The sequence below is a fragment of the Arachis hypogaea genome, chromosome 17 (genome assembly GCF_003086295.3).
Source record: "Arachis hypogaea cultivar Tifrunner chromosome 17, arahy.Tifrunner.gnm2.J5K5, whole genome shotgun sequence".
NCBI classification, from domain to species: domain Eukaryota; kingdom Viridiplantae; phylum Streptophyta; class Magnoliopsida; order Fabales; family Fabaceae; genus Arachis; species Arachis hypogaea.
In genome coordinates this window covers 15,924,415-15,947,764 of record NC_092052.1, presented here as the reverse complement: position 1 = coordinate 15,947,764, position 23,350 = coordinate 15,924,415, and the positions used below count along the sequence as shown (strand labels likewise).

The 23,350-nt window shown below is 40.1% G+C and overlaps 2 non-coding genes across 2 annotated transcripts; both read left to right on the top strand.

Annotated features, from left to right (window-relative positions):
- The first annotated feature begins 6,309 nt into the window (after positions 1–6,309).
- On the top strand, positions 6,310–6,413 carry LOC112767887 (small nucleolar RNA R71). The gene has a single exon (XR_003185327.1). It is a non-coding gene; the product is annotated as a small nucleolar RNA R71 (small nucleolar RNA).
- A 7,538-nt stretch (positions 6,414–13,951) lies between these two features.
- Positions 13,952–14,059, top strand: LOC112768830 (small nucleolar RNA R71). The gene has a single exon (XR_003186214.1). It is a non-coding gene; the product is annotated as a small nucleolar RNA R71 (small nucleolar RNA).
- Positions 14,060–23,350: the final 9,291 nt, after the last annotated feature.

The window sequence follows — 23,350 nt, the reverse complement described above, 5'->3', positions numbered from 1 at the left end:
GTTACCTTCACTTGTGTTGTTGTTGTTAAAGCTTATGCTTGCCATGATCTTTTCCCTTAAACGGTTAAGTCTTTCAAAGGGTTAAGCTCTGATGCCACTTGTAGAACCTATGCACAATTACTCAAGAGGGGGGGGGGTGAATTGAGTATTGCAACAACAATGAATCTTTTTTTGAGAGTTAAAGACAATATACAAAAGTGTTATTGTACTAGTATTTTTCCAAGAGCTTAACTCAATTGCTAAGCATTTATAAGGAGCTTTTACTTTCCAATAGACACCAACTCAAATAAATTGATCAAGCTTTTCACCAATCGGACTTAAGCTATTCCTTAAGTACTTACGAAGCTACTTTTCGATCACAATTTATTTGCTCAAAGGTAAAAGACAATAATATTGAAGAGATGAGTTTGGAGAGATGCAAACGCTATTTAGAGTGGTTCGGCACAATCCTTGTCCTACGTCCACTTTCTTTCTCAATCGCTATTGAGAAGTTCCACTATTGCCAAGCTTCAAGGTGCTCGCGCAAAACCTTTTACAATCCGAGTCCTTAGTTTCTAACACCTCACGGTATATGATCACCACTCGTATACTAACCTACTCCACTTAGAGATACCTTCTCTAAGATTTGCCTTGAGTACTTAGTATACTTCTTTGGTATCCTCACCGACTATAGTGTTTATAACTCTTGACTCAACCTTGGAGATCACACTCCAATTTACAAAGTGTACAAGAAAACAATTCTCAAAGAATTGTTGAGACGAAATGAGTACTCTCTAGAAGAGTGTATGATTACCATTTTAGCACTATTGAACCAATTGATATTGCTCTCTCAAATTGTGTATTATAACACCTTAAAAATGTGTAGAATGAAAGAATATGAACAAGATAGTTTGCAAATACTCACGTATATGAAATAAGGCTTCAATCCATCTATTTATAGACTCCCCAAACCTTAGAAACGTTGGGGAGTTAATGGGATGGAGCCTTTTTGTCAAAACTAGCCGTTTTTTATGTTTTTGAATCATTTGCATCGATGTATAACACTTTGCATCGATGCAAATGTGTCTTTGAAGCTGAAATTTGAATTTTCAGCTAGGTTGCATCGATGCAAACATCTTTGCATCGATGCAACAAGTCGTCGCATGCTTTGCATCGATGCAAGATGAGTGTGCATCGATGCAAACCTTAAAGAATGGCTTAAAATCACTTCAAAATACTTAGGATTGATCTCAAACTTTGTTGGAGTAAATTCCTATGCTTTTGTACCTTTGAAAACAAGTTTTTAAACCATTTGGCTAGCATCGAATTGCAAGATGTGCATCAAAACATTTTGTGAGTGTGTGTTGAGAGATTTAGCAATTGGTTCTTAACAAGAAGTTACCTAAGTCCTAAGACACTATACTTGTCTTCAAATGTTGTGGACTTGAGTTTCTTGTTGTTGTTGTGTTGCTTTCAACTCTTCATTCCTCAACGTTGAATGTTGGTTGATCTTTCAACATGCTTGTTCATTCAAGTTGTTTGTTGGTTTGTCTTTCATGTCGTTTGTTGGTTTGTCATTCATCAAAACCTACGAATACAAACTTCGCATACAAGCAACATGATTTACATCTTAGTCAGGAGATTAATGATAAAAATGATTTTGTTATAAAAAGTAAATAACATGAATTAAAAGGTACTTGTGATTCAGTAATGAGGAACAGGTTAAGGTTCCAGAGATGCTCTGTCATCTGAATCTCTGCTTTCCTACTGCCTTCTTCTCCAAACACGCATGGCTTCCTTCAATGGCAAGCTGTATGATCCTCTCGGATGAAAAATACCAGGCACGGTCTCTGCACGGCTAATCAACTGTCAGATTTCTCGTCTCGGATGAAAAATACCAGGTACAGCTACCGCACGGCTAATCATCTATCGATTCTCACTAATGTCGGAATAGGATCTCTCTATCCTTTTGCACACTGTCACTGCGCCCAACATTCGTGAGTTTGAAGCTCGTCATAGTCATCCCCTCCCAGATCCTACTCGGAATACCACAGACAAGGTTTAGACTTTTCGGATCCCAGGAATGCTGCCAATTGGTTCTAGCCTTTACCACGAAGGTTCTGATCTCACGGACTCGGTCCGTGGATCATAGACCCAAGAGATACGCACTCAAGCTGTCGCCCAATGACTACGTTGAGCTCAGATAGAATGGGAGTGGTTGTCAGGCACGCATTCATAAATGTGAGAATAATGATGAGTGTCACGGATCATCATCTTCTCCAGATTGAAGTACGAGTGAGTATCTTAGAATGGAATCAAGCGTTATTGAATAGAAAACAATAGTAATTGCATTAATCCATTGAAACACAGCAGAGCTCCTCACCCCTACCTATGGGTTTAGAGACTCATGCCGTCAAAGATACAATATGGAATGTAAAAATGTCATGAGTTTCAAAATAAATCTCTAAAAGTAGTTTTTATACTAAACTAGTAACTTAGGTTTACAGAAAATGAGTAACTAAGTGCAGAAATCTACTTCTGGGACCCACTTTGTGAGTGTTTGGGCTGAGATTTCAAGCTTCCACGTGCATATGTCCCACATTGGAGTTAAACGCCACCCTGGGTGCCAAAATGGGCGTTTAACGCCAAAAAGTATGCCAGTTCTGGCATTTTACGCCAGAAAGTTTATGGCTGGCGTTTAATGTTAGTTTGGGCCATCAAATCTCGGTAAAAGTATGGACTATTATATATTGCTGGAAAGCCCAAGATGTCTACTTTCAAACGCAATTAAGAGTGTGCCAATTGGGCTTCTGTAGCTCCATAAAATCCATTTTGAGTGCAGGAGGGTCAGAATCCATCAGCATCTGCAGTCCTTTCTCAGCCTCTGAATCAGATTTTTGCTCAGGTCCCTCAATTTCAGCTAGAAAATACCTGAAATTATAGAAAAACACACAAACTCATAGTAAAGTCTAGAAATGTGATTTTTGAATAAAAACTAATAAAAATATAATAAAAAGTAACTAAAATATACTAAAAACTACCTAAAAATAATGCCAAAAAGGGTATAAATTATCCGCTCATCACTTATCAGAACGCCAAACTTAAACTGTTGCTTGTCTCTAAGCAACCAAAAACAAAGTAGGATTAAAAAAAAGAGAAGGATACAATAAATTTTAGAGTTTTCAATGAAGCTCAGTTTCAATTAGATAAGCGGGACTAGTGTCTATTCACTTCTGAATAGTTTCTGGTAGATGGAGCGCCAATCTTACACTTTCCGGGCTGAAATCTAAGGGTCGCCCTCGGACCATGGTGCTCCAATTTTTGGGGCTTGGGTTCACACTTGTATCATGATGATTAGTGACCCATGCATTGGCATAGAACTCTTGCACCATCAAGATTCCAACTTCCGGGATAGGATTGGTTAGAACTTTCCAACCTCTCCTATGGATTTCTTGTCAGATATCCAGGCACTCATTCTTTTTTGAGCCTAAAAGTGACTTCAGGAACCACCCTCTTCTTTGCCACTACTTCATAGTAGTGGTCTTGATGAGTCTTAGTAAGGAATCTCTTCCTTTTCCAAGGTTCGGAGGTGGAAGCTATGGCTTTCCCTTTCCTCTTTCTAGAGGATTCTCGACTTTAGGTGCCATAAGTGTGAATAGAAAATAAAAAGCAAGGATTTTCCAACACTAAACTTAAAAGCTTTGCTCATTCTCGAGCAAAATATGAACAAAAGAGGGGGGAAGAGTAGAAGAAGAAGAGAATAGGGGAGATGGAGGGAGATAGTATTTCGGCCAAGTGGTGGCTTTTGTGTATGAGGTGTGTGTATGAAGGGTTGGATGAAGGGGTATTTATAAGGGTAGGATAGGGTATAGTTTGAATGAATGGGTGGGAATTGGGTGGGAAATATTTGAATTTGAAGTGGGTGGGGGGTTTGGTGGGAGTTATGATGGATTTTTTGAAGAGATATGGATGTGATTGGTTGAGGGTTTATGGGGAAGAGAGTGTGGGAAAGAGTGAAAGTAAGAGAGTAGGGTAGGTGGAGATTATATAGGACCCACTGGTTCTTAGAAGCTAGGGAATTTGAATTTCTTGCCCCATTATGGGTGTTGAACGCCCAGCTCCTGCTCCTTAGCTAGCATTCAACGCCAGCTGCATGCTCCATATAGGGCGTTGGACGCCCATTGGGGACACCCTTCTTGGCGTTTAACGCCAAGCTTCTGCCTCCTTTAGGGCGTTGAACGCACAGTCTCTGCTCCCTGGCTGGCGTTCAATGCCAGCAATGCTGCTTTTATTGGGTGTTGAACGCCCAGTTGGGACTCCTCTCTTGGCGTTCAACGCCAACTTTCTTACCTATTTGAGGCGTTGAATGCCCTTTTTTCCTCCTTGTCTGGCGTTGAACGCCAGCAAGGGACTCACTCCAGGGTGAACGCCAGCAAGGGACTCACTCCAGGGTGCTCTATTTCTATCTCTGAATGTCTCTGTCTCTGTCTCTGTTCTGGCTACTGCACATGATCACAAACTTAAAGAAACAACTATAAACTTAAGGAACAACAAAACTAACAAATTATGGTTGGGTTGCCTCCCAACAAGCACTTCTTTAACGTCACTAGCTTGACTTAGCTCCTTACGGAGATGGATAGAGGCTCAGAATTTCGCCCCTTACAGTGAACTTCTTGCCTGTACTCTCATGGTTGTGTTCTACATGCTCTAGAGATAGGATCCGGTTCACTATGTGTGGAATAACTGGGTTGTTAGTGAAGACAACTCTCATGCCAGGTGAGAGGCCTTCAGTGGGAATTTTCTTGTCCCTCAAGCCTTTAGGTACCTTCTTCATAGTACCTTTATTCTCAGTGCTTGATGATGGCCGCCCAATACTAAACTTAGAATTTGTGTCTGGGGGGTTTTGTATAACTCTGCACTGAGAGAGAGGGTTGGAACAGTAGGTGTTGCACAACTATCTCTTTTTTGTTAGAGGGAGAGTTAGGGTTAGGCATCTTGAACAAGATGTGGTCTTCCCATAACTGTAGAATCAACTCTCCCTTTGCTACATCAATGATGACATTGGCACTGGCTAGGAAGGATCTTCCAAGGATGATGAATTCATTCTCTTCTTCCCCAGTGTCCAAGATTATAAAGTCCGCAGGGATGTAAAGGTTTTAAACATTTACTAGGACATCTTCCACTAGACCATATGCCTTTTTCATTGACTTGTCTGCCATCTCTAGTGAGATTTTTGTAGCTTGCACCTCAAAGATTCCCAGTCTCTCTATTACAGAGCGAGGCATGAGGTTTATGTTTGACCCTAGGTCACACAGAGCCTTCTCAAAGGTAATGGTGCCTATGGTGCAGGGAATTAGGAAGCGTCCAGGATCCGACAACTTCTAAGGTAGTTTCTTCTGAACCAAGGCATTGAGTTCCTTGGTGAGCACTGGAGGTTCTTCCTCCAATGTCTCTATTCCAAATAACTCGGCATTTAACTGGCGTTCAATGCCAATGATGGCTCTTCCTTGGGCACTGAACGCCCGGTAGGGACTCTCTTACTGGCGTTCAATGCCAAAGCATCCCCCTTAGATTCGGCCTCCACTTCTATAGTGATGGCCTTGCACTCTTCTCTTAGGTTTACTTCAGTGTTACTAGGAAGAGTGTTGGGAGGGGTGTCAGGGATTTTCTTACTCAGATGACCAACTTGTACCTCCAGATTTCTAATGGAGAACCTATTTTTTGTTATAAAACTATGAGTGGTCTTAGAGAGTTCAGAGACTATGGTTACTAAATCAGAGAGGTTCTTCTTAGAAGTCTCCATCTGTTACTAAGAAGGTGGGAATGGTCTGTTATTGAGCCTGTTTTGGTTTGTTCCACCTTGGTTATTATTGATCTTTCCATGAAAGATTGGGGTGATTCCTCCATGAGGGGTTGTAGGTGTTTCCATAGGCTTCTCCCATGTAATTCTCCTCCTCCATCACGGGTTGATCTAGATCATAAGCATCTCCTTCATAGGAAGTGTCTTGAGTGCTGCCAGCTGTAGCTTGCATTCCAATCAAATGCTGAGAGATCATATTGACCTGTTGGGTCAAGATCTTGTTCTGAGTCAATATGGCATTCAGAGTGTCAACCTCCAGGACTCCTTTCTTCTGAGCTACCCCATTGTTCACAGGATTTCTCTCAGAAGTGTACATGAATTGGTTGTTTGTAACTATTTTAACGAGTTCTTGTGCCTCTTCAGGAATTTTCTTCAAGTGGAGTAATCCACCAACAGAATGGTCCAAGGACATCCTGGACATCTCAGATAGACCATCATAGAAGATACCTAGGATAGTCCATTCTAAGAGCATGTCAGGAGGACATCTCCTGATTAGTTGCTTGTATCTTTCCCAAGCTTCAGAGAGGGATTCACCCTCTTTTTGTCTAAAGGTTTAAAATTCTACCCTAAGCTTGCTCATCTTCTGAGGTGGAAAGAACTTGGCCAAGAATGCATTAACTAACTTTTTCCAAGAGTCTAGGCTTTCCTTAGGTTGGGAATCCAACCATATCCTAGCTCTGTCTCTAACAGCAAAAGAAAAAAGCATTAGCCTGTAGACCTCAGGATCCACTCCATTGGTCTTAATAGTATCACAGATTTGCAAGAATTCAGATAGGAATTGATGTGGATCTTCCTGTGGAAGTTCATGAAAATTTTAATTTTGTTGCATTAGAGAGACTAGTTGAGGCTTAAGCTCAAAGTTATTTGCACCAATGGTAGTGTTCATTCCCTAGGTCGAGCTATCCGACCTGGGCTAATTGAAGACAAAGCGACCGACCTCTTTAGATGGGTCACCCCGACCTCTTCTCAAAAGAGGTCGGCTAAACTACCACGAGAGGCCCAAACGGGCCCAAACAAAGGGACACAGCCCAATCTAAAGGCAGCTAAAGCCTAGAAAGATAAGGGCGGTTCCCCTTAGAGATAAGATGACTTCACTCAAGATAAGATAAGATAACTATCTTATCTCCAGAAAGGTCACTCGACACTATTATAAATACACTGGAGCACCCAGGTATAACTCATACTCTAATTCTACTAAAAACCTGCTTAAAGCCCATGCTAACTTAAGCATCGGAGTCTCTTGCAGGCACTGCCACCCTCCGGTGACGAAGGATCAGCAGCATCTCTAGCTCCACCAGTTTCACCAAGTCGGACATGACAGCTCCGGCCACCACAGCAGATCTCATTCGAGATCGACCTTCAGTTTTAGGTAACCTTCGGAACATTGGCGCCGTTGCCGGGGAACCTGGAAGTCATCTCATCACCATGGAGGATGACCATGACAACGACCACAACTCTGGCTTGGAAGATAGAACTCTGTTTAAAAACACGGAGGCTACATTAAAGGATGTACCTCAAAACAAGGGGGATAAACAACCCTCCAACACAAACACAGAAATCTTAGAAGCCATCCGAGAACAGCAAGATCGCCTCAAACAGCTCGAACAAGAGGCTGAACATCAACGAGAAGCTAAAGGAGACCTCCGCAGAGAAACTAGGCGACGACGAGATCTAGAGGATAAGCTTCTAAAGCTCGAAGCCGACCTCAAGACCAGAACTACCCATTGCAACCATGAGGATAATTCCCACAAAGATCAAGATCCCTTCAGCAAAGAGATCATGAAAGCTAAAGTTCCAAAAGATTTTAAAGCTCCCGACATGACGTCATATGATGGTACCTCGGATCCCAGCCATCATCTCATCAATTTCAGGAGCAGAATGTATCTCACCGACGCCTCAGATGCCGTTCGATGCAAAGCCTTCCCAACAACCCTGACACAAGCAGCAATAAAGTGGTTCGACAGTTTACCTCCAAGATCCATCACAAGTTTTGACGACTTTGCTAAAAAGTTCCTCGCCAGGTTTTCCATCCAGAAGGATAAAGCCAAACACGCCCCGAGCCTGTTAGGGATCAAGCAAGGAGAACGGGAAAGTCTCTGCAACTACATGGAAAGATTCAACAAAGCGTGTCTGGACATACAAAGTCTGCCAATAGAAGCAGCTATCATGGGTCTCATCAATGTCCTAAGAGAATGACCCTTTAGCCACTCCATATCAAAAAAGCATCCAACATCCTTGAACGAGGTACAAGAATGAACAGAAAAGTACATTAACATGGAGAAAAAATCACGACTAGGAGAAACTTCTAAATCTGGAATCTCCTACCCATTTAGGGACAAGGACAAAGAGTCCAAGAAGAAAGAAGATCAACCCAGCGGGAAGCCGAGAAAATACCACAGTTACACACCTCTTCAGGTGTCTCTTGTAGATATTTACCGCGAAATATGCAACACCGAGAATATCCATCCACCTCGCCCAATCAAAAGCAAAAAAGGAGGAGGAAATCGGACGGAGTACTGTGAGTACTATTGAATTTACAGACATTGGTGTGCAAAAATCATGACGGTCCATCTTCTTTGGTAACGGCGTTAAAAACTCAATACGCACGTTTATAATCTTAATTCTTTGTCACAATTTCGCACAACTAACCAGCAAGTGCACTGGGTCGTCCAAGTAATAAACCTTACGTGAGTAAGGGTCGATTCCACGGAGATTGTCGGTATGAAGCAAGCTATGGTCATCTTGTAAATCTCAGTCAGGCAGATTCAAATGTTTATGGTGAATTGATAATTAAAATAGAAATAAAATATAAAATAGGATAGAGATACTTATGTAATTCATTGGTGAGAATTTCAGATAAGCGTATGGAGATGCTTTGTCCCTTCCGTCCCTCTGCTTTCCTACTGTCTTCATCCAATCCTTCTCACTCCTTTCCATGGCAAGCTGTATGTTGGGCATCACCGTTGTCAATGGCTACATCCCGTCCTCTCAGTGAAAATGGTCCAAATGCTCTGTTACAGCACGGCTAATCATCTGTCGGTTCTCGATCATACCGGAATAGATTTACTATCCTTTTGCGTCTGTCACTACGCCCAGCACTCGCGAGTTTGAAGCTCGTCACAGCCATCCCTTCCCAAATCCTACTCGGAATACCACAGACAAGGTTTAGACTTTCCAAATCTCAGAAATGGCCGTCCATGGGTTCTAACTTCTACCACGAAGATTCTGATTAAGGAATCCAAGAGATACACATCTAAGCCTTGTGTGCATGTAGAACGGAAGTGGTTGTCAGGCATGCGTTCATAGGTGATAATGGTGATGAGCGTCACATAATCATCACATTCATCAAGTTCTTGTGTGCGAATGAATATCTTAGAATAGGAATAAGCTTGAATTAAATAGAAAATAGTAGTAATTGCATTAATACTTGAGGTACAGCAGAGCTCCACACCTTAATCTATGGAGTGTAGAAACTCTATCGTTGAAAATACATAAGAACAAGGTCTAGGCATGGCCGAATGGCCAGCCCCCATGATCTAAGAACTAAATGTCCAGAGATGTCCAATATAATAGTAAAAAGGTCCTATTTATATCAGACTAGTTACTAGGGTTACAGAAATAAGTAAATGATGTAGAAATCCACTTCTGGGGCCCACTTGGTGTGTGCTTGGGCTGAGCTTTGAGCTTTAAACGTGTAGAGACTTTTCTTGGAGTTAAACGCTAGCTTTTGTGCCACTTTGGGCGTTTAACTCCACTTTGCAACCTGTTTCTGGCGTTTGACTCCAGAATTGGGCAGAGAACTGGCGTTCAACGCCAGTTTGCGTCATTTAAACTCGAGCAAAGTATGGACTATTATATATTTCTGGAAAGCCATGGATGTCTACTTTCCAACTCAATTGAGAGCGTGCCATTAGGAGTTCTGTAGCTCCAGAAAATCCATTTTGAGTGCAGGGAGGTCAGAATCCAACAGCATCAGCAGTCCTTTGTCAGCCTCTGAATCAGATTTTCGCTCAGGTCCCTCAATTTCAGCCAAAAATTACCTGAAATCATAGAAAAACACACAAATTTATAGTAAAGTCCAGAAATGTGAATTTTGATTAAAAACTAATAAAAATATAATATAAACTAACTAAAACATACTAAAAACATACTAAAAACAATGCCAAAAAGCGTATAAATTATCCGCTCATCACAACACCAAACTTAAATTGTAGCTTGTCCCCAAGCAACTGCAAATCAAATAGGATAAAAATAAGAGAATATACTATAAACTCCAAACTATCAATGAAACTTAGCTCCAATCAGATGAGCGGGACTAGTAGCTTTTTGCCTCTTGAATAGTTTTGGCATCTCACTTTATCCTTTGAAGTTCAGAATGATTGGCATCTATAGGAACTTAGAATTTTGATAGTGTTATTGATTCTCCTAGTTCAGTATGTTGATTCTTGAACACAGCTACTTTATGAGTCTTGGCCGTGGCCCAAAGCACTCTGTTTTCTAGTATTACTACCGGATACATACATGCCACAGACACATAACTGGGTGAACCTTTTTCAGATTGTGACTCAGCTTTGCTAGAGTCCCCAATTAGAGGTGTCCAGGGTTCTTAAGCACACTCTTTTTTGCTTTGGATCACGACTTTAACCGCTCAGTCTCAAGCTTTTCACTTGACACCTTCACACCACAAGCACATGGTTAGGGACAACTTGGTTTAGCCACTTAGGCCATGATTTTATTCCTTTAGGCCCTCGTATCCACTGATGCTCAAAGCCTTGGATCCTTTTTACCCTTGCCTTTTGGTTTAAAGAGCTCTTGGCTTTTTCTGCTTGCTTTTCCCCTTTTTTTTCTTTTTTTTCTTTTTTTTTTGCCATTTTTCTTTTCTCTTTTTTTTTTTTGCAAGCTTTTGTATTCACTGCTTTTTCTTACTTCAAGAATCAATTTTATGATTTTTCAGATTATCAAATAACATTTCTCCTTTTTCATCATTCTTCAAGAGCCAACATATTTAACATTCATAAACAACAAATTCAAAAGACATATGCACTGTTCAAGCATTCATTTAGAAAACAAAAAGTATTGTCACCACATCAATATAATTAAACTAATTTCAAAGATGAGTTTGAAATCATGTACTTCTTATTCTTTTGTAATTAAAGCCTTTTTCATTTAAGAAAGGTGATGGATTCATAGGACATTCATAACTTTAAGGCATAGACACTTAGACAATGATGATCATATAGTAAAGACACAAACATAAACATAAAGCATAGAGAATGAAAACAGAAAAATAAATAGACAAGGAGATTAAGGAGCGGGTCCACCTTAGTGAGGGTGGCGTCTTCCTCTTCTTGAAGAACCAATGGTGCTCTTGAGCTCCTCTATGTCTCTTCCTTGTCTATGTTGCTCCTCCCTCATAGCTCTTTGATCTTCTCTAATTTCATGGAGGATGATGGAGTGCTCTTGGTGCTCCATCCTTAGTTGTCCCATGTTGGAACTTAATTTTCATAGGGAGGTGTTGATTTGCTCCAATTAGTTTTGTGGAGGGAAGTGCATCCCCTGAGGCATTAGTGGTTATGGAAAAAAAGTAATGCTTTTTTCACACCAAACTTAAAATGTTTGCTCGTCCTCGAGCAAAAGAAGAAAGAAAGGATGAGAAGAAGAAGAGATGGATGTGTGTTGATGGTTTGAATTTGAGTGGGAGGGTGTAGGTGGGTTGTATGATGGTTTTGGAGGAGTAATGGAGGTGAATGGTGAAGGGTATTTTGGGGAAGAATGTTATAGAAAGGTGTGAGGAGTAGAAAAGAAGAGGTGAGGTAGGTGGGGATTTTGTGGGGTCCACAGATCCTGAGGTGATCCTGTGGGGTCCACAGATCTTGAGATGTCAAGGAATTCACATCCCTGCACCTTTTAGGCGTGTAAAACGGCCTATGTATGCAATCCTGGCATTTAACGCCAGACTGCTGCCCATTTCTGGCGTTAAACGCCAGTTTCATGCTTGTTTCTGGCGTTTAACGCCAGCTTTCCCCAGGGTGCAATCCTGGCATTTAAACGCCAGACTGTTGCTTGTTTCTGGCGTTTAACGCCAGTTTCATGCTCTGTTCTGGCGTTAAACGCCAGACTGGTGCCCATTTCTGGCGTTAAACGCCCAAAATGGTGCCAGACTGGGCGTTTAACGCCCATTCTGCTAGCCTTACTGGCGTTTAAACTCTAGTAAGCTCTTCCTCTAGGGTGAGCTGTTCTTCATTCTGTTTTTCATTCTGTTTTTGATTTTTCAGTAATTTTTGTGACTCCACATGATCATCAACCTAGTAAAACACGAAATAAACATGAAAATAAAATAGATATAATTAAATACATTGGGTTGCCTCCCAACAAGCGCTTCTTTAATGTCAATAGCTTGATCGTGAGCTCTCATGGAGCCTCACAGATGTTCAGAGCATTGTTGGGACCTCCCAACATCAAACTTAGAGTTTGGATATGGGAGTTCAATACCAAACTTAGAGTTTGGTTGTGGCATCCCAACACCAAACTTAGAGTTTGACTGTGGGGGCTCTGGTTGACTCTACAGTGAGAGAAGCTTTTCATGCTTTTTCTCCATGGTTACAGAAGGAGATCCTTGAGTTTTAAACACAAGGTTGTCCTCGTTCAGTTGAAGGACCAACTCTCCACTGTCCACATCAATCACAGCTTTTGCTGTGGCTAGGAAGGGTCTTCCAAGGATGATGGATTCATCCTCATCCTTCCCAGTGTCTAGGATTATGAAATCAGCAGGGATGTAAAGGCCTTCAACCTTTACTAACACGTCCTCTACTAATCCATAAGCCTCTTTTCTTGTGTTGTCTGCCATCTCTAATGAGATTCTGGCAGCTTGCACCTCAAAGATCCCAAGTTTTTCCATTATAGAGAGTGGCATTAAGTTTATGCATGACCCCAGGTCACACAGAGCCTTCTCAAAGGTCATGGTGCCTATGTTATAGGGAATTAGGAATTTACCAGGATCCTGTCTCTTTTGAGGTAGAGTTTGCTGAACCAAGGTATTTAGTTCCTTAATGAGCAATGGAGGTTCATCCTCCCAAGTCTCATTACCAAATAATTTGGCATTCAGCTTCATGATTGCTCCTAAATATTGAGCAATTTGCTCTTCAACAGTGTCTTCATCTTTTTTAGAAGATGAATATTTATCAGAGCTCATGAATGGTAAAAGGAGATTCAATGGAATCTCTATGGTCTCTAGATGAGCCTCAGATTCCTCTGGTTCCTCAAAGAAAAACTCCTTATTGGTCATTGAACGTCCAAGGAGGTCTTCCTCACTAGGATTCACGTCCTCCTTCTCCTCTATGGATTCGGCCACACTAAGCAAGGTTATGGCCTTGCACTCTCCTTTTGGATTTTCTTCTGTATTGCTTAGGAGAGTACTAGGAGGAGTTTCAATGACTCTCTTACTCAGCTGGCCCTTTGTGCCTCCAAATTTCTAATGGAGGACTTTGTTTCATTCATGAAACTCAAAGTGGGCTTAGATAGATCAGAGACTAAATTGGCTAAGCAAAATGGATTCTGCTCAGACTTCTCTGTCTGTTGCTGAGTGGATGATGGAAAAAGCTTGCTATTGCTAAACCTGTTTCTTCCACCATTGTTAAAGCCTTGTTGAGGCTTTTGTTGATCCTTCCATGAGAAATTTGGATAATTTCTCCATGAGGGATTATATGTGTTTCCATAGGGTTCACCCATGTAATTCACCTCTGCTATTGCAGGATTCTCAGGATCATAAGCCTCTTCTTCAGAAGATGCCTCTTGAGTACTGTTGGTTTCATTTTGCAATCCATTCAGACTCTAAGAAATCATATTGACTTGCTGAGTCAATATTTTGTTCTGAGCCAATATGGCATTCAGAGCATCAATTTCAAGAACTCCTTTCCTCTGAGGCGTCCCATTACTCACAGGATTCCTTTCGGAAGTGTACATAAACTGGTTATTTACAACCATGTCTATGAGTTCTTGAGCTTCTGCAGGCGTTTTCTTTAGGTGAATAGATCCACCTGCAGAAGTGTCCAATGACATCTTGGCTAATTCAGACAGACCATCATAGAATATATCCAGGATGGTCCATTCTGAAAGCATGTCAGAAGGACACTTTTTGGTCAGTCCCTTGTATCTCTCCCAAGCTTTATAGAGGGATTCACCTTCCTTTTGTCTGAAGGTTTGAACATCCACTCTAAGCTTACTAAGCTTTTGAAGAGGAAAGAACTTGGCTAAGAAAGCCGTGACCAGCTTATCCCAAGAGTTCAGGCTATCCTTAGGTTGAGAGTCCAACCATATTCTAGCTCTGTCTCTTACAGCAAACAGGAAAAACATGAGCCTGTAGACCTCGGGATCAACCCCATTGGTCTTTACAGTATCACAGATCTACAAGAATTCAGTTAAGAACTGAAAAGGATCTTCTGATGGAAGTCCATAAAACTTGCAGTTCTGTTGCATCAGAGAAACTAATTGAGGTTTAAGCTCAAAATTGTTTGCTCCAATGGCAGGGATTGAGATGCTTCTTCCATGTAAATTGGAATTTGGTGCAGTAAAGTCACCAAGCATCTTCCTTGCATTATTATTATTTTCGGCCATGTCTTTTTCGAAAATTTCTGTCAGATTTTCTCCAGAGAGTTGTGCTTTAGCTTCCCTTAGCTTCCTCTTCAGAGTCCTTTCAGGTCCAGGATCAGCTTCAACAAGAATGTTCTTATCCTTGTTCCTGCTCATATGAAAAAGAAGAGAACACAAAAGAAAATATGGAATCCTCTATGTCACAGTATAGAGATTCCTTATGTGAGTATAAGAAAAGAAGAATAGAAGAAGGAAAAGATAAGAATCCAAACACAAGGGGGAAGAGTGGGTTCGAATTCTTGAGTGAAGGAGAAGTGTTAGTAGATGAATAAATAAATAGAAGGAGATGAGGAAGAGAAGAATTCGAAAATTACATAAAACAAAAATAAAAATTAAAATTAAAATTCGAAAATTAAAAATTAAAATTTAAAATAATTAGTTAATTAAAAAGGAATTTTGAAAAAGAGGAAGGTGATTTTCAAAAATTAGAAAGAGAGAGAAAGTTAGTTAGGTAGTTTTGAAAAAGATAAGAATCAAACAAAAAGATAAGATTAATTGAAAAAGATTTGAAAATCAATTTTTAAAAGATAAGAAGTTAGAAAAGATTTTGAAATTGATTTTGAAAAAGATGTGAATGAGATTTATTTTGAAAAAATTTTTTTAAAAAGATTTGATTTTGAAAAAGAGTTGATTACTTGACTAACAAGAAACAAAAAGATATGATTTTTAAATTTAAAGATTGAATCTTTCTTACTAGGCAAGTAACAACTTGAAATTTTTGAATCAATCACATTAATTGTTAGCGAAGACTTTGAAAATAAATTTTAAAATTTTCGAAATTATGAAAGAAAAAAAGAAAAAGATTTGAAAAAGATAGAATTTTTAAATTGAAAATTTGATTTGACTCCTAAGAAACAACTAAATTTTAAAAAGTTTTGAAAAAGTCAACTCAAATTTTCGAAAATTTATGAGTGAAATATATATATATATATATATATATATATATATATATATATTGATTTTTGAATTTTTAAATGATGAGAGAGAAAAACATAAAAAAAAATGACACATAACATAAAAATTATGAATCAAAACACACAATGCATGCAAGAACACTATGAATGTCAAGATGAACACCAAGAACACTTTGAATGTCATGATGAACACCAAGAACTTATTTTGAAATTTTTTTAAGAAAAGAAAAACATGCAAGACACCAAACTTAGAAATTTTCAATGCTTAGACACTATGAATGCAAAAATGCATATGAAAAACAACAAAAGACACAAAACAAGAAAATATGAAGATCAAACAAGAAGACTTGTCAAGAACAACTTGAAGATCATGAAGAACACCATGCATGTATTTTTCAAAAATTTAAAGCAAAATTAAAAAGATGCAATAGACACCAAACTTAAAAATTGACACTAGACTTAAACAAGAAACATCAAAATTTTTGGTTTTTATGATTTTATGAAATTTTTTTTCGAAAATTAAATGGAAAAAGAAAAAGAAGGATTTCAAAATTTTTAATATGAATTCTAGGAATCTTGCAACGTTAGTCTAAAGCTCTGGTCCAGGAATTAGACATGGCTCACCAGCCAGCCAAGCTTTCAGTGAAAGCTTCGGTCCAAAACACTAGACATGGCCAATGGCCAGCCAAGCTTCGGCAGATATAAATCAGTCATATAACAGCTGATACTTCATCCAACTTCATTTTATGCTGATAAGTGGAAGCCCCAGTCCAAATGAATTAGACATGGCTTTATAGCTAGCCAGGCTTCAACATGCTTCATAAAACTCTAGAATTCATTCTTAAAAATTCTGAAGAACATAGAATAATTTATTTTTTTGAAATTTTTTTTGAAAATTTTTTCGAAAATAAAAATAATAAAAACAAAAAGCTTAAAATTAAAATAAAATTACCTAATCTGAGCGACAAGATGAGCCGTCAGTTGTCCAAACTCGAACAATCCCCGGCAACGGCGCCAAAAACTTGGTGCGCAGAAATCGTGACGGTCCATCTTCTTTGGTAACGGCGCTGAAAACTCAATACGCACGTTTATAATCTTAATTCTTTGTCACAATTTCGCACAACTAACCAGCAAGTGCACTGAGTCTTCCAAGTAATAAACCTTACGTGAGTAAGGGGTCGATCCCATGGAGATTGTCGGTATGAAGCAAGCTATGGTCATCTTGTAAATCTCAGTCAGGCAGATTCAAATGTTTATGGTGAATTGATAATTAAAATAGAAATAAAATATAAAATAGGATAGAGATACTTATGTAATTCATTGGTGAGAATTTCAGATAAGCGTATGGAGATGCTTTGTCCCTTCCGTCCCTCTGCTTTCCTACTGTGTTCATCCAATCCTTTTCACTCCTTTCCATGGCAAGCTGTATGTTGGGCATCACCGTTGTCAATGGCTACATCCTGTTCTCTCAGTGCAAATGGTCCAAATGCTCTGTCACAACACGGCTAATCATCTGTCGATTCTCGATCATACCGGAATAGGATTTACTATCCTTTTGCGTCTGTCACTACGCCCAGCACTCGCGAGTTTGAAGCTCGTCACAGCCATCCCTTCCCAAATCCTACTCGAAATACCACAGACAAGGTTTAGACTTTCCAAATCTCGGGAATGGCCGTCCATGGGTTCTAACTTCTACCACGAAGATTCTGATTAAGGAATCCAAGAGATACACATCCAAGCCTTGTTTGCATGTAGAACGGAAGTGGTTGTCAGGCACGCGTTCATAGGTGAGAATGGTGATGAACGTCACATAATCATCACATTCATCAAGTTCTTGTGTGCGAATGAATATCTTAGAATAGGAATAAGCATGAATTGAATAGAAAATAGTAGTAATTGCATTAATACTTGAGGTACAGCAGAGCTCCACACCTTAATCTATGGAGTGTAGAAACTCTACCGTTGAAAATACATAAGAACAAGGTCGAGGCATGGCCGAATGTCCAGCCCCCATGATCTAAGAACTAATCATCCAGAGATGTCCAATACAATAGTAAAAAGGTCCTATTTATATCTGACTAGTTACTAGGGTTACAAAAATAAGTAAATGATGTAGAAATCCACTTCTAGGGCCCACTTGGTGTGTGCTTGGGCTGAGCTTTGAGCCTTAAACGTGTAGAGACTTTTCTTGGAGTTAAACGCCAGTTTTTGTGCCAGTTTGAGCGTTTAACTCCAATTTGCAACCTGTTTCTGGCGTTTGACTCCAGAATTAGGCAGAGAGCTGGCGTTCAACGCCAGTTTGCATCATCTAAACTCGGGCAAAGTATAAACTATTATATATTTCTAGAAAGCCCTGGATATCTACTTTCCAACGCAATTGAGAGCGCACCATTTGAAGTTTTGTAGCTCCAGAAAATCCATTTCGAGTGCAGGGAGGTCAGAATGCAACAGCATCAGCAGTCCTTTGTCAGCCTCTGAATCAGATTTTTGCTCAGGTCACTCAATTTTAGCCAGAAATTATCTGAAATCATAGAAAAACACACAAAATCATAGTAAAGTCCAGAAATGTGAATTTTGATTAAAAACTAATAAAAATATAATAAAAACTAACTAAAACATACTAAAAACATACTAAAAACAATGCCAAAAAGCGTATAAATTATCCGCTCATCAGACATCCCACTAATGAATGCTTCGACCTGAAGAATGTCATAGAGAAGTTGGCAAGAGAGGGTTGACTAGATCAGTACTTAGCTAACAAGATGGACGAACCGAGAAAAAGAAGAAGGGATGCAGAGGTCGGGCGATCTGAACGACCACCTCACACTCCTGAAAGACTTGTCCACATGATAAACGGAGGATTAGCAGGAGGAGGAATCTCTAAATCATCTCGGAAAAGACACCTTAAAGAAGTATACCATGTCGGGGAAGGAGAGAGGTCAACCGACCTCCCCACAATTACATTTACCAAAGAAGATGCAATAGGTGTCATCCCGGGACATGATCCCATGGTCATTACTATTATATTGGCAAATGCTAATCTTCACAGAACACTAGTAGATCAAGGAAGCTCCGCAGATATCTTGTTCAAATATGCCTTCGACAAACTCGGCCTACAAGAAAAAGAGCTCAGAGCATATCCGAATAGCTTATTCGGGTCAGGAGATACCCCAATCCAACCACTTGGGTATATCTCGATACATACAACCTTTGGAAAGGGAACCCAGTCAAGGACACTCAATATAGACTACATAGTAGTCGACGTGAGCTCAGCCTACAATGCCCTAATAGGTCGGACAACATTGAACCAACTTGTGGCAGTAGTTTCAACTCCACATCTGTGTATGAAGTTCCCAACTCCGGAAGGGATCGCAACAATAAAAGAAGACTAAAAAATTGCGCGACGCTGTTACAATGAAAGTTTGAACCTCAAAGGTAACCCAAAAGGAGAGGAAGTCAACACCATTGAACTCAGAGGAATTCGAGCTCGCGAAGAATACCGCCCACAACCTGAAGGTGAGACTGAAGAGGTCCAAATCCGTGATGGTCAGGATAAAACGACAAATATTGGGGGAACCTTGAAAAGAGACCTGAAGGAGTCTTTGATACAGTTCCTAAAGGAGAACATTGATCTCTTTGCATGGAAGGCGGCAGACATGCCCGACATAGATCCCAAACTAATGTGCCATAAACTGGCGGTATACCCAGGATCTCGGCCAGTGCAGCAGAAGCGTAGGAAGCTCGGGCCAGAAAAGTCCCAAGCTATAGAGGAGCAGGTACAAGCCTTACTGGAGGCAGGATTCATAAGAGAAGTCAAATACCCACTATGACTAGCCAACGTTGTCTTGGTGAAAAAGTCAAATGGGAAGTGGCGAATGTGCACTGACTACACCGACCTCAATAAAGCTTGCCCAAAAGACCCCTACCCACTACCAAGTATAGACGCTCTCGTGGATGCATCTTTGGGATACAAGTACCTTTCCTTCATGGATTCTTATTCAGGATACAACCAAATCCCGATGTATCCACCCGACCAAGAGAAGACCTCGTTCCTAACTCCCAAAGAAAATTACTGCTACATCGTCATGCCGTTTGGACTCAAGAACGCAGGGGCTACCTACCAAAGATTAATGAATAAAGTCTTCGCAGAGCACATCAGGAAACTGATGGAGGTCTACTGATAAACCCCAATTTTTTGGTTTATCTTTTGCTTATTTTAGGAGATTTTATTACCTTTTCCCACATTTATTCAATGAAATAGCATGGTTTTGCAATTCTCCCTTGATTTGTGCTTAAATATAAAAACATGCTTTTTAGGCCCTTAAATTGGTGATTTTAATTCACCTTAATTCCATTCGATGCCTTGATATGTTTGTTGAGTGACATCAGGTTCATAAGGCAAGTATTGGATGGAAGTAATGAGGAAGGAAGCATACAAAGTGGAGAATGCATGAGGAAAACAAGAATTGGGAATGCATCAATGGACGCACACGCGTACAAGGCGCGCGCGTGCAACAGTGATTTCGCACAGGGACGCGCACGCGTACATGACGCGTCCGCCCGGATGAAGAAATAGTCAATTGACGCGCACGTGACTCACTTAACGGTAAAATGCTAGGGGCAATTTCTGAGCTCACCAAGCCCAATTCCAACTTGTTTTTGAGTGTATTTCATGCAGAATTGAAGTCCAAGCAAAGAGGAAGCAATTAGTTGTATGATTAGCATCATGTAGGTTAGTTTCTAGAGAGAGAAGCTCCCACTTCTCTCTAGAATTAGGGTCCTTAGGTTTAGTTCCATCTTAGATCTAGGTTTTGATTATTATTCTTATCTTGTTTTCTTTGCAATTTCATGTTTCTATTTCTGATTCCTCTTAGTCTTCATGTTAATTTCCCTTTTATGTCTCTTTTGTGATGATGAACTCTTGTTGGATTTGGATCTTTTCTTTAATGCAAAGTAATGTTTGATGTTCTTTTAATGTTGGTTTGAGTTGTGATCTTACTTTCCTCGTAATTGGTAGTTGTTAGATTTTATTATTCTTGCAATTTATGATGTTTACTTTTATTGCACTCTACATGTTTGATGAAATGTTTCCTTTAGTTTTTGAGTAGTTTTCTTGACTCTTGGCCTAGGCTAAGGGAATTGGGTAAACTTGAGTCATTGGGTATAATGTATTGGTGATTTGAGAACCCTTGGTGATCAATTTGATACCCATTAACACTAACCCACTACTAAGTTAATTAGTAGATAGGTTGGAACTTGTGGGTTGATGTGATCAAATCTATTTGACGTACTTCAAGCTTAGGAGTAGACCTTACGTACTTAAAGCTTTTGGAAAGTAGACCTAATGGATTGGCATCTCATAATTATCAATATTTGGTTTGTTGACAAGGATGGTGATCTCAATTCTTATGCTTAGCCAAGAGTTGTTTTACTTTTATTTCATTAGTTCTTATTATTTACTTTCTTGCTTTTACATTTCCTTGCCAAATATTAAATCAAACCCCCTTGTCACTCCATAGCCAATAATCATTCACTTCATTGCAATTTCTTGTGAGACGACCCGGAGTCCAAATACTTCGGTTATTTTTTATTGGGGTTTGTACTAGTGACAACCAATATTTTTGATGTGAGTATTGTTTGTTGGTTTGGAGCTATGCTTACAACGAAGTAGTTCTTATTTCTATAAGAAGGAAATCTAGACCGACACTCAAAACTCATCTATCAAAATGGCGCCGTTGTCGGGGAATTGCAATGGTGCTATGTTATTGGCTATTGTATATATTGTGAATAGTCAGATTTTTGGTTTGCTTGTTGGCTTTTGCTAGTTGTAGGACTTAGCTTTCTTTATCTCTTATTAGCTTTTATTTTTATTTTCTCTTTCACCATGAAATCTCATCCCTTTGGCTATGAGTTTGGTTCTAACTATGTTGTAGAAAATGGAAGCTTTAATGAGGATTTGCATCAAGGCTTTGGAGATCAAAGGTGGGAGGAGCCCCAAGCTTATGGACAACCTTCTTGGCAACAACCTCCTCCGGTTTCTTATGGGTACAATTCAAATCTTGATGCATATCAATCTAATGTGTGTGATGATCCTCATTGTGGTTGTCAACCACAATCATCATATGCATATGATCCCACTCCTCAACATAGCCCTCCACCATACTCACAAGCCTCATACCACCATCCACCCCATATGACCCTAACCCATACCGACCATACCAACCACCATATGAACCATATCTAAAACCACCACCTTTCCAATACCAATACTCTCATGAGCCACAAAGTCCGCACACACAACCTCAAAAATTTCCCCAATATGAACCACCTTCCAATTACAACAACCTTCCCTCAAACAATGAACCTTCTCTTCCACCATCACCTCCCGATGAAGCCCCCATGCTAGAGTTGAGAGATCTTGAATCTCATATCTTAAGGCGACACGAGGAGGATGAAAAGAAGTTTGAGGAGTTAAGAGCGAAAATGACTATCATGGTAGAAGCCATTGGGAACATAGTCTCATCCCGCCTAAGCCTATGCGATCAAGGCACTCTCATTGTTGAATGTGGAGAAGCACCCAAGGAGCTTAGTGAGGGAATGGACTTGAAGCTTCAAGGTGCAGAAGAGGAGTTAAAGCAAGAAGTGCAACAAGAGAAGAAGGTAGAGATGATTGAACCAAAGAAAGTAGTGGTTGGAACCTTAGGATATTTTGAGTACATAGAGGAATCACAAATTGAAGAGCCTTCTTCCGTGGAGTTTGAAGTTGATATTGAGGAGGAGAGTGCACAACCTCCAAGGCACAATGTGATGGAAGAATTGAAAGAAGTGACTGGTGCACGAAATTGTGATCATCAATGGCGCCAACTTGGTACGCACAATTGTAATCTCAACTCTTTATCACAACTCCGCACAACTAACCAGCAAGTGCACTGGGTCGTCCAAGTAATAAACCTTACGTGAGTAAGGGTCGATCCCACGGAGATTGTCGGCTTGAAGCAAGCTATGGTCATCTTGTAAATCTCAGTCAGGCGGATTCAAATGGTTATGGAGGATTGATAATTAAAAGATGAATAATAAAGATAGAGATACTTATGTAATTCATTGGTAGGAATTTCAGATAAGCGTGTGGAGATGCTTTGTTCCTTCAGAACCTCTGCTTTCCTATTGCCTTCTTCCAATCATTCATACTCCTTTCCATGGCAAGCTTTATGTTGGGTTTCACCGTCGTCAATGGCTACCTCCCGTCTTCTCAGTGAAAATGATCCAAATGCGCTGTCACCGCACGGCTAATCAGCTGTTGATTCTCGATCATGCTGGAATAGGATCCATTGATCCTTTTGCGTCTGTCACTACGCCCAACACTCGCGAGTTTGAAGCTCGTCACAGCCATCCCTTCCCAGATCCTACTCGGAATATCACAGACAAGGTTTATACTTTTCGGATCTCAAGAATGGCCGCCAATAATTCTAGCCTATACCACGAAGATTCTAATCTTAGATTAGAAACAAAAGAGATACACATTCAAGCTTGTTTGCATGTAGAACGGAAGTGGTTGTCAGGCACGTGTTCATAGGTGAGAATGGTGATGAGTGTCACATAATCATCACATTCATCATGTTCTTGAGTGCGAATGAATATCTTGGAGAAGAAATAGACTTGAGTTGAATAGAAAACAGTAGTACTTTGCATTAATTCATGAAGAACAGCAGAGCTCCACACCTTAATCTATGGTGTGTAGAAACTCCACCGTTGAAAATACATAAGAACAAGGTTCATGCATGGCCGTGAGGCTAGCCTCCATGGTCTAAGGACTAAGCGTCCAAAGATGAAAAATACAATAGCAAAAGGTCCTATTTATAGAGAACTAGTAGCCTAGGGTTACAGAAATAAATAATTAATGCAAAAATATTCTTCCGGGCCCACTTGGTGTGTGCTTGGGCTGAGCATT